The following is a 15,020-nucleotide window of genomic DNA, read 5'->3' as shown; positions in this document are numbered from 1 at the left end:
TGGTACCTCGCACAGGGACAGGTGAGCTGCCATTACCATGAATTGTGGTCAGCATAAGGACATCCCTCTTATCCTTATACCTGACCAGCAACAGGTTTTCATGGTAAGGGCATGGGACTCACCCTTGGGCATAGTTGGCCTCTCTGGTTCTTCTGCACGGTCCCACAAGCAGACGTGGATCTGGAAGGGATGTGAACAGAGGGATACTGGTATAAAAGTTGCCCACGTAAAAGTAGTAACCCTTATCCAGCAATGGGTGCACAAGGTTCCAAACGATTTTCCATATAACACCCAGAGTGGGGGGAAATTCTGGGGGTTCAATACGGGAATCTCATCCCTCATATACTCTAAACTTGTAAGTGTACCTGGAGGTACTCTCACAAAGTTTGTAGAGTTTCATGCCATACCGTGCCTGCTTCGAGGGAATATACTGGCGGAAGATGAGTCTCCCCTTAAAACTGATAAGAGACTCATCTAAAGAGAACTCCCTGAGGGGTACATAGGCCTCTAAAAATTTGGCCCCAAAGTGATTGATGACCGGCCTCACTTTGTAAAGTCGGTCATAGGCGGGATCACTTCGGGGGGGGGGGGGGGGGGGGACATGCCCCATTATCAGTGTAATGGAGGCATTTCCGAATGGCCTCGAACTGCCTCCGTGCCATGACCATACTGTAAAGTGGGGTCTGGTAGAGGACGTCACCCCTCTCCAGTACTGCCTGAGACTTGTTTTTTTTTTACCAGGCCCATATGCAGCACGAGGCCCCAAAATGTCCTCATTTCGGCTGCATTGATTGCGTACCATTCATTGGGCCTAGCCAAAAGCGAATCAGGGTGGTGGGCTATGAACTGTTGGGCATACAGATTCATCTGCTCCACCATTAAATTGACAGTCGTCTCTTAATTAATAACTAAAATAGTCTATTTCCGTGTATCCGGCCGTGTCAGTCCGGATTCCTGAGTCGTCAACAAAGTCAGGAATCCGTGGATTTATTTTTTTTTTTTTACTTTTACCTGTCCCTGCAGACAAAACTCACCCTGAACTACTGGACACAGGAGGACAGTTCCTCAGCCCTGAGGGGCACAGATCTCGGCAGAGGAGGGGTCCCTGGCTCTTTCTCACAGCTCTGCTACGCGATGGCCGAGCAGTGCTGAGAGAAGGGGACATTAACCCCTCCTCTGCTGGCTGCTATTGGTCTGACCGATAGCAGCGCTCCTGGGGGGGTGACGGGATCGCAACCTCCCCCTAGCTACAGGAGGTGATTGGCGGTGTGTACTACACCGCCGATCATCTCCTAACTCCGGGTCATCGGGTTGTATGACTGGAATCGCCGCAAATCATCGGTGTGAATTCACTGGCGATCTGGGGGGGGGGGGGGTCTTCTCGGAACCCTGTGGGCATTGTCACAGGATGCCTGCTGAATGATTTCAGCAGGCATACCAGTCCGCCACGCACAGGTACGACCTTGGTCCTTAAGTGGTTAAAATTAATGGCATGCTACCAGTTCACTTGTCTCTTCAATGTACTAAATGGCAAAATAAAGTTGTTTTGTTATAACCTCAATGGCGTCTTTGTTTGACCATACCAAATATACAGCAGGTTCTAGCCCAGAGTTGTTCATTTAGAAAACATACAACTGATTTTAAAAAGTCTTTAAAGCCCAACATTCATGAATGTTGCTATGACTTGAAAAGCTGACAATAAAAGATTACTGTGCTTTTATAAAATAGTTATTGTAAGCATAGGAAAAAGTGCTTGTTCACATGTCTCAATATAAAGGAAGAAAGAAGATAGTATGAAAAAAAGAAAAATATAGTGTAGAACAGAGCTTTCCAATTTTTTCATGTTGGTGACACCCTTTTTAGACTTGCGTAATTTAGTGACACATCCCTTGCCACACTGCTAATTGCGCGTATAGTGTTGCGCATCCTATGATGCACACCATGATTCCGGCATCAGGAAAGTACTACTTCTAGGAAAGTACTAATGCCGTTTCATTCCCTCCCTTGATTAGCCCCTGTGCCATTTCAACCCCCACCTTCATCACCCCATGGGCCATTTTATCCCCCCCCCCCTTCTGTCACTTCATTCCCCCTCTTGATACCCTCCATGCCACTTCATTCCTTCCCAATTGAACCCCTCCTTGTGCCCCCTCCCTTGATTCGCCTGTGCCATTTTCTTTACCCCTTTTTTATCACCCCCCTGTGCCACATCATTCCTTCCCCTTTATAGGCATATGTGCCATATCATTCTCCCTACCATAAAATAAAAATACTTTCACTACAGCACTTCAAGTTATGGGTCCAATGTATGAAAACAGGACAAAGCGACACACATAGGTAATAGACTCATATTACACAGTAATCTAACTTGCCATCATGAGTTCAAAGGCTGAAGAAAAAACAAACTGGAATACCCCTTTAACTACCTAATTCAAGTACCTGGGTGTTTATATGTTAATTAAATGTAAGGGCATTCCAGTTTGTACAAATAGCCTTAAATTGTCCATAAATATAAAAAGGAAATTTTTTTAAAGAATAATTAGCTCACAGAAGAGTAGACAGGTAAAGGAAGATTCAGGGGGAGTGCCTCAGTTTTGGAGAGATTGACCTTATAGCCAGAGACAACCCCATAAGCATGAAGGACCCTATAAAGGCTAGGAAGGGAAAGCGAAGGGTGAGAGAGGGTAAGCAGTACATCATCTGCAAATAGGCAGATCTTAAATTCCCTATGATAAAGGGTGATGCCAGTGATGTCCGGAAAAGGTGCGTAGTCAAAAAACGTAGCAGGAAGGTCCGGATACACAGGAAGAGGCAAACAGGCAAAATTAATGCTTAAAGGGGTACTCCAGTGCTTAGACATCTTATCCCCTATCCAAAGGATAGGGGATAAGATGCCAGACCGCGGGAGTCCCGCCGCTGGGGACCCCCGTAATCTTGCACGTGGCACCCCGTTTGTAATCAGTCACCAGAGCGTGTTCGCAGGGCGGCGTGTGACGTCACGCCTGTGCCCCCGTGTGACGTCACTCTCCGCCCCTCAATGCAAGCCTATGGGAGGGGGCGTGACAGCTATCACGCCCCCTCCCGTAGGCTTGCATTGAGGGGCGGAGCGTGACGGCACACAGGGACGCAGGCGTGACGTCACACACCGCCCGCCTTGTGATTGCCCGTAATCAGACCCGGAGCGAACACGCTCCGGGGACTGATTACAAACGGGGTGCCACGTGCAAGATCACGGGGGTCCCCAGCGGCGGGACTCCTGCGGTCAGGCATCTTATCCCCTATGCTTTGGATAAGGGATAAGATGTCTAAGCACCGGAGTACCCCTTTAATCTCAGGCTAGGGGCACTGAAGATCCAGCAGGGAAGTGCGGGAGGAGTTGGCATAAATAACATATGGGATGGACCAGACACCAATTAGTGGTGCGCTGGCCCTTTAAATCTAGAGAAAGTGCCGCGCACGCTCCCTAGGATGCGGGGCCGTGCGCTTGGGGAAGCAGAGAGTCGGGCAGCAGGAGCTAAACAACGGGCCACGATTCGCATCGCGGGAATTGGCCGCATGCGGTCCCAGCGGGAGACGGCAGGCGCTCACTGTCGGGGTGCGGGACCGGAGCTCTCGCTGTGACACTTCCATCTTCTCTACCTAAGGGTCTTCGGCTCGTTATCTGGGGGTGAAGGTTTCTGTCTCTCCGGGATCTTATGCCACTTATCTTATGCCACTCTTGGCTCAAACTGTCTCCAGACTGCGTGGTTGGTCCTCTTTGCCTCTGTCACTGGCTGGCCAGGTGAATATCGTCAAGATGATTTACCTTCCTTAGTTTCTGTATCTCTTTCACCTATTTTTTTAAATCTTTGTATAGACACTATAAAAATGTTAAGGTCATCAGTTGTTTGCATGCAACCTAATACATACTGCAGAAACAAAACAAAATAAAAACACAATATTATCAACAATACATGGATCATTTTCACAAATATATTTTCTTTGCTAATGATATCTAGTGGCCTTTAGTGATAAGACCTTTAGACCCAGACAGATCAAAGCATTCTTTTTCATGAGAGCAACCGTCCTTGTTCCACATGAAAACACAATGAAATTCTTACTTTTGCAAAGTAATGAAAGATCAGGGGTTACTCCGGACTGTATACATAGAGAAACGGTACTACATGACTGTAATTCTTTAAAGGCTCTGTTAGTACCATGCAATTTTACTGTAAAATTGCATTTATGTAATACTATTCTCATCAATTGACTATTAAAACACTCATTGTCTGTAATTTTATTCTCATCAACAGACTATTAAACCGCTTCTTACAGTAAAGCAGTCTTAGTCTGTAAGGGAAACTTCAACATATGCAGTGGAAAAAAGACCATTGTTTCTAATAAAATGCAGATTATGGCACCGCAGGCTTCTGTGGAAATGGGGCTAGGAGGTCCCAAATGTCACCTCTCTGGTCCCAGTAGTTGAGAAGCTGTATGAAACATTATAATGCAGTATAAATAAGTCAAGTAGGCATTAAAAGTTTTACTAGTACCTGTCAGTAGAAGGCAACATAACTTTAGTACAGTAAGAAAAATAACTCCCTTCCAGACAGGAGGCAATACTTATTCTGAAGTACCATCTATTGAATGTAGCCACCATTATCTCCAGTAGGTGGCACTATAGAAATATCCCCAGATTTATCAAACTATGAGAGAAAAACTGCAGTGATTGCCCACAGCAACCAATCACAGCCCGGCTTTCACATTACCAGAGCGCATTAAGATATGAAAGCTGAGCTGTGATTGGTTGCTGTGGGCATATATCCCAGTTTTTCTCTTGCACAGTTTGATTATTAGGGACATATTTCCTTCTTTCTAGAACTTATTGGCATTCTTCATTACCACTGAACAATGCATGTAAACTCCAAACTTCAGCCAGATATTTTTAAATTAAACAGAAACAATATTTTCCAGAACAACACAGTGCAGGAAGGTACTGCCATTGTGGGGGCAAGGAGCATACACATATACTCTGAGTACTATTTGCTTTTATTTGAAACCAGTATGGCACTATGTAGCCTTTTGTTCTATGCAGGCAAGGTAGATAAAGTATGGCAATTTGGGGCATTGAGTAGGCACTGTATAACACTCTGGTCAACACTAACTGGGCACTAAATTGTCTTTAACCCCTTAAGGACACAGCTTATTTTAGTCTTAAAAAAAATGACAATTATATTTTTGCTTTTCGTTTTTTCCTCCTTGCCTTCTAAAAATCACAATTGAGTGAATTATTGTACTTTGTACGGACATCACTCATTTTACCATAAAATGTACAGCAAACCCAAAAAATTGATTTGTGTGAGGAAATTGAAAAGAAAACTGATAGTTTGGTAGCGTTTCATTTTCACACTGTACACTTTACAGTAAATATGATGTTTTCTATATAGTGTGGATCAATGCGATTAAAATGATACCCATGATTATATACTTTACTATTATTGTACCACTTTAAAAAAAATAAAATAAAACACTTTTAACATTTAAAATTGCCCTATTTTGACCACCTATAACTTTCTCATTTCTCCATATACAGGGGTGTATGAGGACTAATTTTTTGCGCAGTGATCTGTAGTTTTTTTAAGACCACTTTTGTGTATATGTGACTATGTGATTGCATTATTAAATTTTTTTGGAATGTGATGTGACCAGAACATCAATTTTGGATTATTTTTTTTTTTTTAACGTTTACGCGGTTCACTGCATGGGATCATTAGCCTTATATTTTGATAATTCGGGCATTTATGCCCGCAGAGATACCAAGTGCTTATACATTTTTCTTTTTACGCTTTTTGGGAGGAAATGGGAAAAAGGAGCGATTTACATTTTTTATTGGGGGAGGGGATTTTTCACATTTTTTGAAAAAACTTTTTGAAACTTTTTTTTTTTTTAAATGTTATATCCCCATAGGGAACGCTTTATAGTAATTAGAGATGAGCGAAGTTACAGTACTTCTCCTAGGACTGTATCCACCTTTTCCAGCACACCGGAGCACCTGAAAGCTGAACTAATTTATGCAGGCTAAAGTCAGCAACTGCCGAGGCGCGAGGTTCCTGCAGAATCGAAGTATTGTAACTTCGCTCATCTCTAATAGCAATCATTTGATTGGCATAGCACTGATCAGTATTGTTGGTGATTTTCTTCTCTATGCTGGAGACCCGGGGCTCCAAACAGGAGATCGCGGGGGCCCCAGTGCTCAGACCGCCCGCAGTCTAAAACTTATCTCCTAGGAGACAAGTTTTTGTTTGTGATACTTGTTCTTTAAGGGGGCATGGCTTGTTGCGGCTTGCGAGCGGTCACAGAATCCCGGAGCTCCGCACATTATCCTGCTATTATCCTGGGCATCTGGCTTACTATCCTGTCCTGGCCCATCTCGTCGTCTGGATTACCCCTTCTGAAGTGCCGGGGCTTTATATGGGCAGGCACAGCAACTGCGCAGGGAGGGGGCAGGTCCTGGAGCATGACAAGCCAGCGCCATATTGTGCAGAGGTGGCCGGCGTGGTAGAAAGGCTGTGGCGCTTCGCCCGGGTCACGGAGCCTAGAGAGCCCGCTCCGGTGGCAGCAGATGACTGGAGCAATTTCAGTGATGCAGGGGCAGAGTGGCTGGCCAAGGCACCGGCCCCTTCCACAGCTTCGGGCCCTCCGCCACTGTAGGCTGGCATGTGAGTACGGAGCAGTTCAGGGTTAACCCTCCAGGTGCCAAAACGCCCTTTACGGCTCCTACAAGTCTCCCCACCATGGCTTTATCCCTGCCTGCACCCCCTTCCTGTGCCTGCTGTTACCCTCTTCTATGCTGGGGTGGTCTCTGCCCAGGCAGGCTGTGTTTCACCTGGTGTTAACCCCTCACCTGCTGGTGGGGGTCTTTCCTGCAGGGGGACTTTGCCACTAAATCTGTTGAACCTGAGCCCACTCTAAAGGATGTGCTGATGGCCTTTTCTAAGGGAAACGCTGATATCAAGCTCTTAATTGGTGGTATGCATGAGAACATTAATTTGTTACGTCATTATATGCAGAAAGTGTCTGCACGGATTGGGAGGGTGGATGAAAGAGTTGGAGATCTGGAAGATCAAGTCCCTCCTCTCGAGAGATATGCATTGAGTGATTACTAATCTGACTGCGTTGGCTGACAAATATGATGATATGGAAAATTGCATGCAGCGTAACAATGTGCGCCTTGTGGTTGTCCACGAGAAAGTGGAGGGCCGCAACCCTGGGAACTATTTTGAGACTGGCTCCTCACTACCTTTGGAAAGGAGACACTGACGCCCCTCTTTGCAGTGGAACTAGCGCACATGGTGCCCACCAGGCCTCTACCTCCGGGAGCCCCTGTGTTGTGCTTATTCGTATTCTTCATTTCAAGGATAGAGATATCTTACTTTGCTAGGCCATGGACATGGAACAGCTTACCGTAAATGGCAGCTGCATTTACGCTTTCCCGGACTTTTCTGCTGAGGTCCAAAAGAGGAGGGCCAAACACATGGATGTCAAGAGATGTTTACGTGCTCTTAATGTGGTCTATTCTATGCTGTACTCCGCTAAGGTGCGTGTCGTAGTGCTGGGAACTACCCATAAGTTTGATACCTCCATTGTCCTTAAGGGGTTAACAGTATACACTAAATTGGTGCTGTATAGAATTGCCTGTGTTCTAAATTGCTCTCAATGACTGTCTCATCAAACCAGACAAGAACAGTGCCAAGAACAATACTCACTTACTACACCCCTGTTCATGATGGTTTAAAATCAGAGCCAGAGAAGTATTCAGAACCTAGATTAAGAGTACGTTCACATGAGCGGATCCACCGCTGAAGGACCACTGTATGCTGCCTTTACAGGTGCCTGCTCGGAGCGGCAATCCGCCGCTAGGAGCAGACACACTGCGATGTGCAAGTCGCCACGCGCATGCGCAGTATACTCTCACATCGCAGCTGCTCTCGGCCTAGCTCAGGGAGCAGGGGGAGTGGCCGTGATGTGTGTGAGTACACTGTGCATGTGCGGCAACTCGCACATCGCAGCAGTGTTTGCTTGTAGCGACGTATTGCCGCTCTGAGCAGGCACATCTAAAGGCACCCTGTAGGGGTCCTTCAGCGGTGGATCCGCTTGTGTGAACGTACCCTTAAGTTGTATATACTGTAAGGTAAGAAATACTTAACCCTTTGAGGACACAGCCAATTTTAATTAGTTTTAGTTTTTTTTCTAAGAGCCATAACTTGTTCTTTGCATGATCAATTGTACTTGTGTTTTAACGCAGTGCAGTGTAGCCCCTTGGTCCTCCTCCAGACTCCTCTGTCCCCCAGAGGCCCCTTAGTCCTTCTCCAGACTCCTCTATCCCCTCTTCCTCCAGACTCCGATCCCCCACAGGCCTTTAAGTCCTCCTCCAAACCCTTCTGTCTAACTCCTTCAGACACCTCTGTCCCCTACAAACCCCTCTGTTCCCTCCAGGGCAGAGACATGTCTTTGATGTCAGGAGTCTAGTAGACATGCCTGCACACAGCTACTGCGGCACTTAATGTTGCAGTGTCCTTGCCATGACTCCAGCGCGTGAGGTCACCTCCAGCGTTACTACCCTGGAGATACATTGAACAGTTGCACAGACTGGCAGAGCAGTCACCAATCTGTTTGGAGTTTGGGACAGGTTGACAGCTCAGCCCACTGGGCAAATGCCTGGTGTTCACAATGGCCAGCCCGGGCCTGGCCTACTTCAGTCAACTCCAGAGATGCTTTTATATTCTGTTGTCTCCTCCATTCACACCAGTTACCTCAAGAGCTACTATTCTGCTGTTACATCATTCCTTCCATCACTTCCAGAGCTGCAGCCACTGTTTTGCTGTTACATAATGTATTATACTATAGTAACTTTTTAGAGCTGCAGTCACTATTCTATGGTTACATCATATAGCATATCATATCTCTAGTCACATCCAGAGCTGTAGTCACTATTCTGCTGTTATATCACGCCTTACACTGTAGTCGCCTCAAGAGCTGCAGTCACTGTTTTGCTGTTATATCCATGTCTTCTACTACAGTAACTTTTAGAGCTGCAATCTATTATTAAATATTCTGTAGATATATCATATCTTATACTACACACACATCCAGAGCTGCAGTCACTATTTTGCAGTTACTTCCTGTCTTATCCTCCAGTCATCTCCAGATCTGCACTTACTATTTTGCTCTTACAACATCTCTTATACTTGTAACATCTACTTTTTTTTCCTGTATGCTGGGTATTCTGTATATATGGACACTGCCTGCTGTAAAGACATAACACTAAAAACTGCAAAGATGCATTTTTTTCCTTTTCCACCCAAAGATAAGATTTTTCAATGTAAATATTATGTACCCCAATGTGACCCATCCCACAAAGAAAAATGCTGTCATTCAGCTATCATTACGAAAAAGTTCTGACATTACAGTGGTGCTAAAAACAAATCCAAATCTTTTGACAGTTAAGGGTGTTGGCGAGAAATGAGGCAGCACTGTGTTTTATAGGAAAACCCATATACATTAAAAGATACATAAAACAGATGTTGCTGTATGTCATTAAGCATAATCTGTTTCCTATTGACTCACATTATCAAAATAAAGAATCATAAAGTATACTTTTTTTGACGTACTCAATAGCGTAACTGACTACGGCTTTATATTCTGTTCAGCAAAATTAACCATACTGTAATGGAAACAGTGAAATGGAGACAATAACGCAATATGAATGCGCCCTCATACATCTAGTCAGTATGCAATTAAGAGAGTAGAGAGTCCATTTATATGTATAGTCATCTGAAATGTAATGGGGCAACCCTGGCACTATGGGATGTATATGGATTGCTTATGTTTTAATATAATTTTATTTTATTTTTTTATTCTATTAGTTTGAATGTTTTATGTTATCATTTATCTCTGCTAAAGAGGTACTCCAGTGCTTTAATACTTATCAGGATACGTTTCTTATCACGGGGGAGCTGACCACTGAGACCCCCCCGGGATCTCCAGAAGGGGGCCCAAACTCTTCCTGTGCTTATAGCAGTGTATTGGCACAAGCTCCATGGACTGTCTATGGGAGTGCTGGAGATACCAGAGTACACCTCTCATGTATCACTGGCACTCCTATAGACAGTGCATGGAGCATGTGCCGACAAACTGCTTCATTCACAGGGAGAGTTTGGGCTCCGTTCTGGAGATCGCAGGTTATAGCAGTTGGTAGGAGTTTTCAAATACTGTAGTACTGCAGATATTGTTTACTAGTGATGCTATTGACAAAACTACTATTGTAATTGTATATTGATGCAAAATGGGTTATAACATACTATACAGTAAAAGACTATACAAAACACATGAAATAATATAGATTAATAGCAATATATCAGCATACATTGCATTGTTCTGACAGTTTACTCTCTAGTCTACAAGATGAATATCTACAGAACTGAAATCTTCTACAGTATCATACATATTTAATCTTTGCGCTCCTGTTACAGTAACACACCAAGTCCTCGGGACTCAGTCAGGTATTAGAAAAAGGCACACACAGTTTACCATGTTGGAATTAAAACTAATGAAATCTTTAGATTACAGATTGCTAAAAAAATGTAACTTAAAATGTTATTGATTACCATGTAAAATATTATTTATTGTTATTGCACTTCTTGATCTATAATGTGTTTATCAAACTTTTACTACTTGGCCTTTACCAGCCAGAACTCTGTGATAACAGTGATTAAAGTCCATATCAAAATAATAAAAAAATAAAAACAATATTCAACTTAACTTTCATTTGTGTCCGAGATCCAATATAACGTAGATATAACCCTTGCTATAAAAAAAACCCTACAAGAAGCTGACCATGAGATACTGGAAATACAGTGGCCCCCCCAACCTACGATGACCCCGACATACAATAATTTCAACATACGATGGCCTCTCAGAGGCCATCGCATGTTGAAGGCAGCATCAACATACGATGCTTTTGTATGTCGGGGCCATCACATAAACAGCTATCCGGCAGCGCAGACTGCTTCAGCTGCCACCTGATAGCCGTTTAAGGTGCCCCGTGTGGTCCAGTGATAACTCACCTGTCCCTGGCACTCCGGACCGTTCTCTTCAGGATCCCCTGCATCTCAGTCACTCTCCTTCATTGTCATCACGTCGCCGTGCACGCCGTCCCGTCATCCAATAGGAGTGGCGTGCTCAGCAACTTGATGACTGCAATGAAGAGCAACGATCCCAGGCAGCAGAGACGGTCCAGAGCGGCAGGGACACCCTGGGGCCGCGGTGACAGCGAGCAATGGAGGGCGACATCCAGGGCAGCGGTGACGGTCCGGAGCGGCGGGGACAGGTGAGTATAACGTCCTATACTTTTCATTGCACGGATTCCTCGACATACGAATCGTATGATATGATGGTTTCAACTAACGATGGTTCATTTGGAACAAATTACCATCGTATGTTGAGGGACCACTGTATTCCCTATCTACTTTTGTCATTTTCATGCAGCTGCACTTCTGGAGACATGGACGCAAACTGTAAGTAACTGGATATCTATGCCACCTACTGTATAATAAGAGTAACTGCAACTCACAAATGTTAATACTAAATTTGATGCAGTTCTTAAAGTACTCTGGCGAAAATCAACTTATCCCCTATCCACAAGTTGTTTACCAGGAAACGCTTGATTATTAGATGTCCAGGACTGTGGTAGGCTGATCTGCAGCCTGCTCAGAGACTATTTCATCATGGACAGTCCTTCTTTCCTTATGTATTTTTTCTCTCAATAAAGCTATATGCCTGTGATCTTTATTGAGTAATTGTATTAATTTATTGTGTGCTGCATCACAGGATGTTTGACAAATGATTGCTAATAAGAGATTAAAAAGAGTTTTTATTTAAAAATTGTCTGCAGAAGGGTGTTATTGCCATCTAGAGAGATTTCTGGCTTGGCATACATTCCCAATCAGTTTCTAAGACTTCAAGTAGGAGCAAAACACTGACTGTAAGGGAAAACTAACAGTAAATATGGAGAGGCTCTAGTGTAACTATTCACCAATGAAGACCTGAGCAGCCTAACTGACACCTTTACACATGGTGTCTGGAAAATAGGCAATTATAGTATAAAAAAATATATATATGGGGCTCAGCGTCATGGATATTTAACCAATAAACAGTTTATTAACCTGTTGGGGACCACAGGGGCGTATGGATACCTCCTTGCGTCCTGGTCCTTAAGGACCAAGGGCGCACTGGTCTCTGATGACCTGATAGCTCGGAAAATAGGGATGATCAGAGCTGACAGAGAAAGCCCCTATCATCCTAAATGAGGTAACAGGGGTGCCACCTCCTCCTATCCCCTGCGATTGGCGGATCAGTAATGATTGGCGAATCGCAGGGCAGGGGCGAGTGGTGTCAGTTGAGATCCCCTGCTCTGCCCGCCCATGGATGTCGGGGCAGACCAGGGGAAGATGGCGGGGACCGACGGCCGTTACCTTGATCGCGGGTCAAGGACCAGGACTGGCGTCTGACAGGAGGCGGCAGGCAAGTGGAGGCAGCGACGTCCCAGATGCAGCATTGAAGATTGAAGTGATCTTCACTGCTGCTTCTAGGTTCAAAACTACAACTCCCAGCATGCCCAGACTCTTCAGGCATGCTGGGAGTTGTAGTTCTGCAACATCTGAATGGCCAGATGTTATAGAACTACAACTCTCAGCATGCTGGGAGTTGTAGTTTTGCAACATCTGGAAGGGCACTGTTTGGGCACCATATACAGTGGTGTCCAAACTGTGGAGCTCCAGCTGTCAATTCAAAGCATGCTGAGACTGTCCAGGCATGCTGAGAGTTGTAGTTCGGCAACATCTGGCCCTTCAGATGTTGCCAAACTACAACTCCCACCATGCCTGGGCAGTCTGGGCATGCTTGGAGTTGAAGTCTTGCAACATCTGGAGGGCTACAGTTTGGAGACCACTACTCCAAGCTGGTCTTTAATTCTCAGTGCCGCATCTCCTTGCAGGAGCGAGCGCTGCTGTAGACTCGGCAATCTCACATAATCGCAGTGCTGGGTACAGTAGGCTCCGGCTCGGTGGACTGCAGCGCTTCAGCAGTAAAGGAAACTGGCATGCACGGCGGCGTCCTCGTGTATGTTACGTGTGCCTGCCAGTGCTTGATTGACAGGCAAATATCCCTTGGGTAACAAAGTCAATAAGTAAAAAATAGCGCACAATTGGGTACTAGTGGTGGTCACAGATCTCAGTATATCATAAGCTGGACGCATTTCAGGACCCCCCATAGGTCCTTTCCTCAGAAGCTGAATAAAAATGCATGTAGGGATCAGTTACATGTCAGAATATATAGTGTGTAAATCCCTCCTCTAAATCACGGACATCCAGGGCTGTGGAGTCAGAGTCGAGGAGTCGGACAAAATTTTGGGTACCTGGAGTCGGAGTCGGCAAACAATGCACCAGCTCCGACTCCTACTAAATTTTGATTGGAATAAAAAAAAAAAAGCAAGTTTAAATGTTCCAATTCACAAAAAGTTATAATTAATGACTTCTCTACTTTAAGAATAAAGACCAATGCATGCAGTGCCTCACGTAATCGCAAAGCGAACACATTAAGTGACCGTGAAGAAGCATGCTTTTCATGTGCTTTACTATATGGCACGCAACGCACAATTAGGTGCGGTAATACTTATACTTTCCATAGTGTTGTGTTCTGCTGTTACAGGAACCCATGGGTAACCTAGCCTCTCACTGATAAGGGATTAAGTAAATATGTTTTTTGCAGGACTAGAGACACTTGTATAAGTGAAGGGAATGGAGGGTTAATAGTGCAAGACTGAAGCTGTAAACCATTGGAAAAACTGCTACCATTCAGCTAAGGCTATGAAAACTTGTAAACTCGATTGTTAGCTTAAAGGGGTACTCTACCCCTAGACATCTTATCCCCTATCCAAAGGATCGAGGATAAGATGTCAAATCGCCGGGGTCCCACTGCTGGTGACCCCCGGGATTACTGCTGCGGCACCGCGCTATCATTACTGCACAGAGCGAGTTCGCTCTGTGCATAATAATGAAAGCGTGGTGTCGTAGCGGCGATCCCGGGGGATGCCCGATCCTTTGGATAGGGGATCAGATGTCTAGGGGCGGAGTACCCCTTTAAACATGACTGTGTGATTCTACTAGGGAAATAATGTTTTATAATAAATGCCCCTTCCTGGATCCTCCCACAGCCCTATCTTCAGCAGCAGATCAGCACACAAACTATTCAATACAGTAGACTGTTGGCTTACCAGCCAATGACATGTATGTTGCCTTTCTTTTCTTCAAGGAATGTATAAAATACATTTGCATATTAATACAGAGGAGTCGGAAGTATAGAAAACTCCGTATTCGGAACATTTATCTACAGCCTCCACAGCCCTGCTGACATCACAACTGATGGCGAATAGAAAATAGGTGATTCTCAGTTTGCAGGGAATATCTAAATTTATATACAGGGTTTAGATAAAAGAATTTGGACTACCATGTAAAACAAGATTAAAAATGATCTTATTGGGTTTGATGCCAATAAAAACATTGGTGTTGTAAAACAAAATATACATAGTGTAAAATGTAGTCAAATACAACTGTATGTGAATTAAATATTGGTTCAGCACTTGCTATGTGTCAATATATAGTACACTATACTGCTATAAACAATGATATCAAATGGGATGATACTGGTTTGTAATAACGATAAAGCTATAAAAGATACAAATTAATAATAATAATCCTATATTTCTTCCGAGCAAAGATATGCTATCTAAAATAAATAACTACATACTATAAAAATCGGGATTGATATCAGAAATACTAAGAAATATTGTAACCCAGGCTGGTCTCAACTCTGAACCGTTAGCAGGAGAATGACGAGAGGGCCCCAGATGGGTAGCTCGGGTCTTCATTGGTGAATAGTTAGACAAGAGCCTCTCCATATTTACTGTTATTTACTCCATTTTT

Source organism: Hyla sarda, chromosome 8 (assembly GCF_029499605.1).
Source record: "Hyla sarda isolate aHylSar1 chromosome 8, aHylSar1.hap1, whole genome shotgun sequence".
NCBI classification, from domain to species: Eukaryota; Metazoa; Chordata; class Amphibia; order Anura; family Hylidae; genus Hyla; species Hyla sarda.
The sequence above is the reverse complement of the archived record's forward strand: the minus strand, read 5'-3'. Positions refer to the sequence as shown.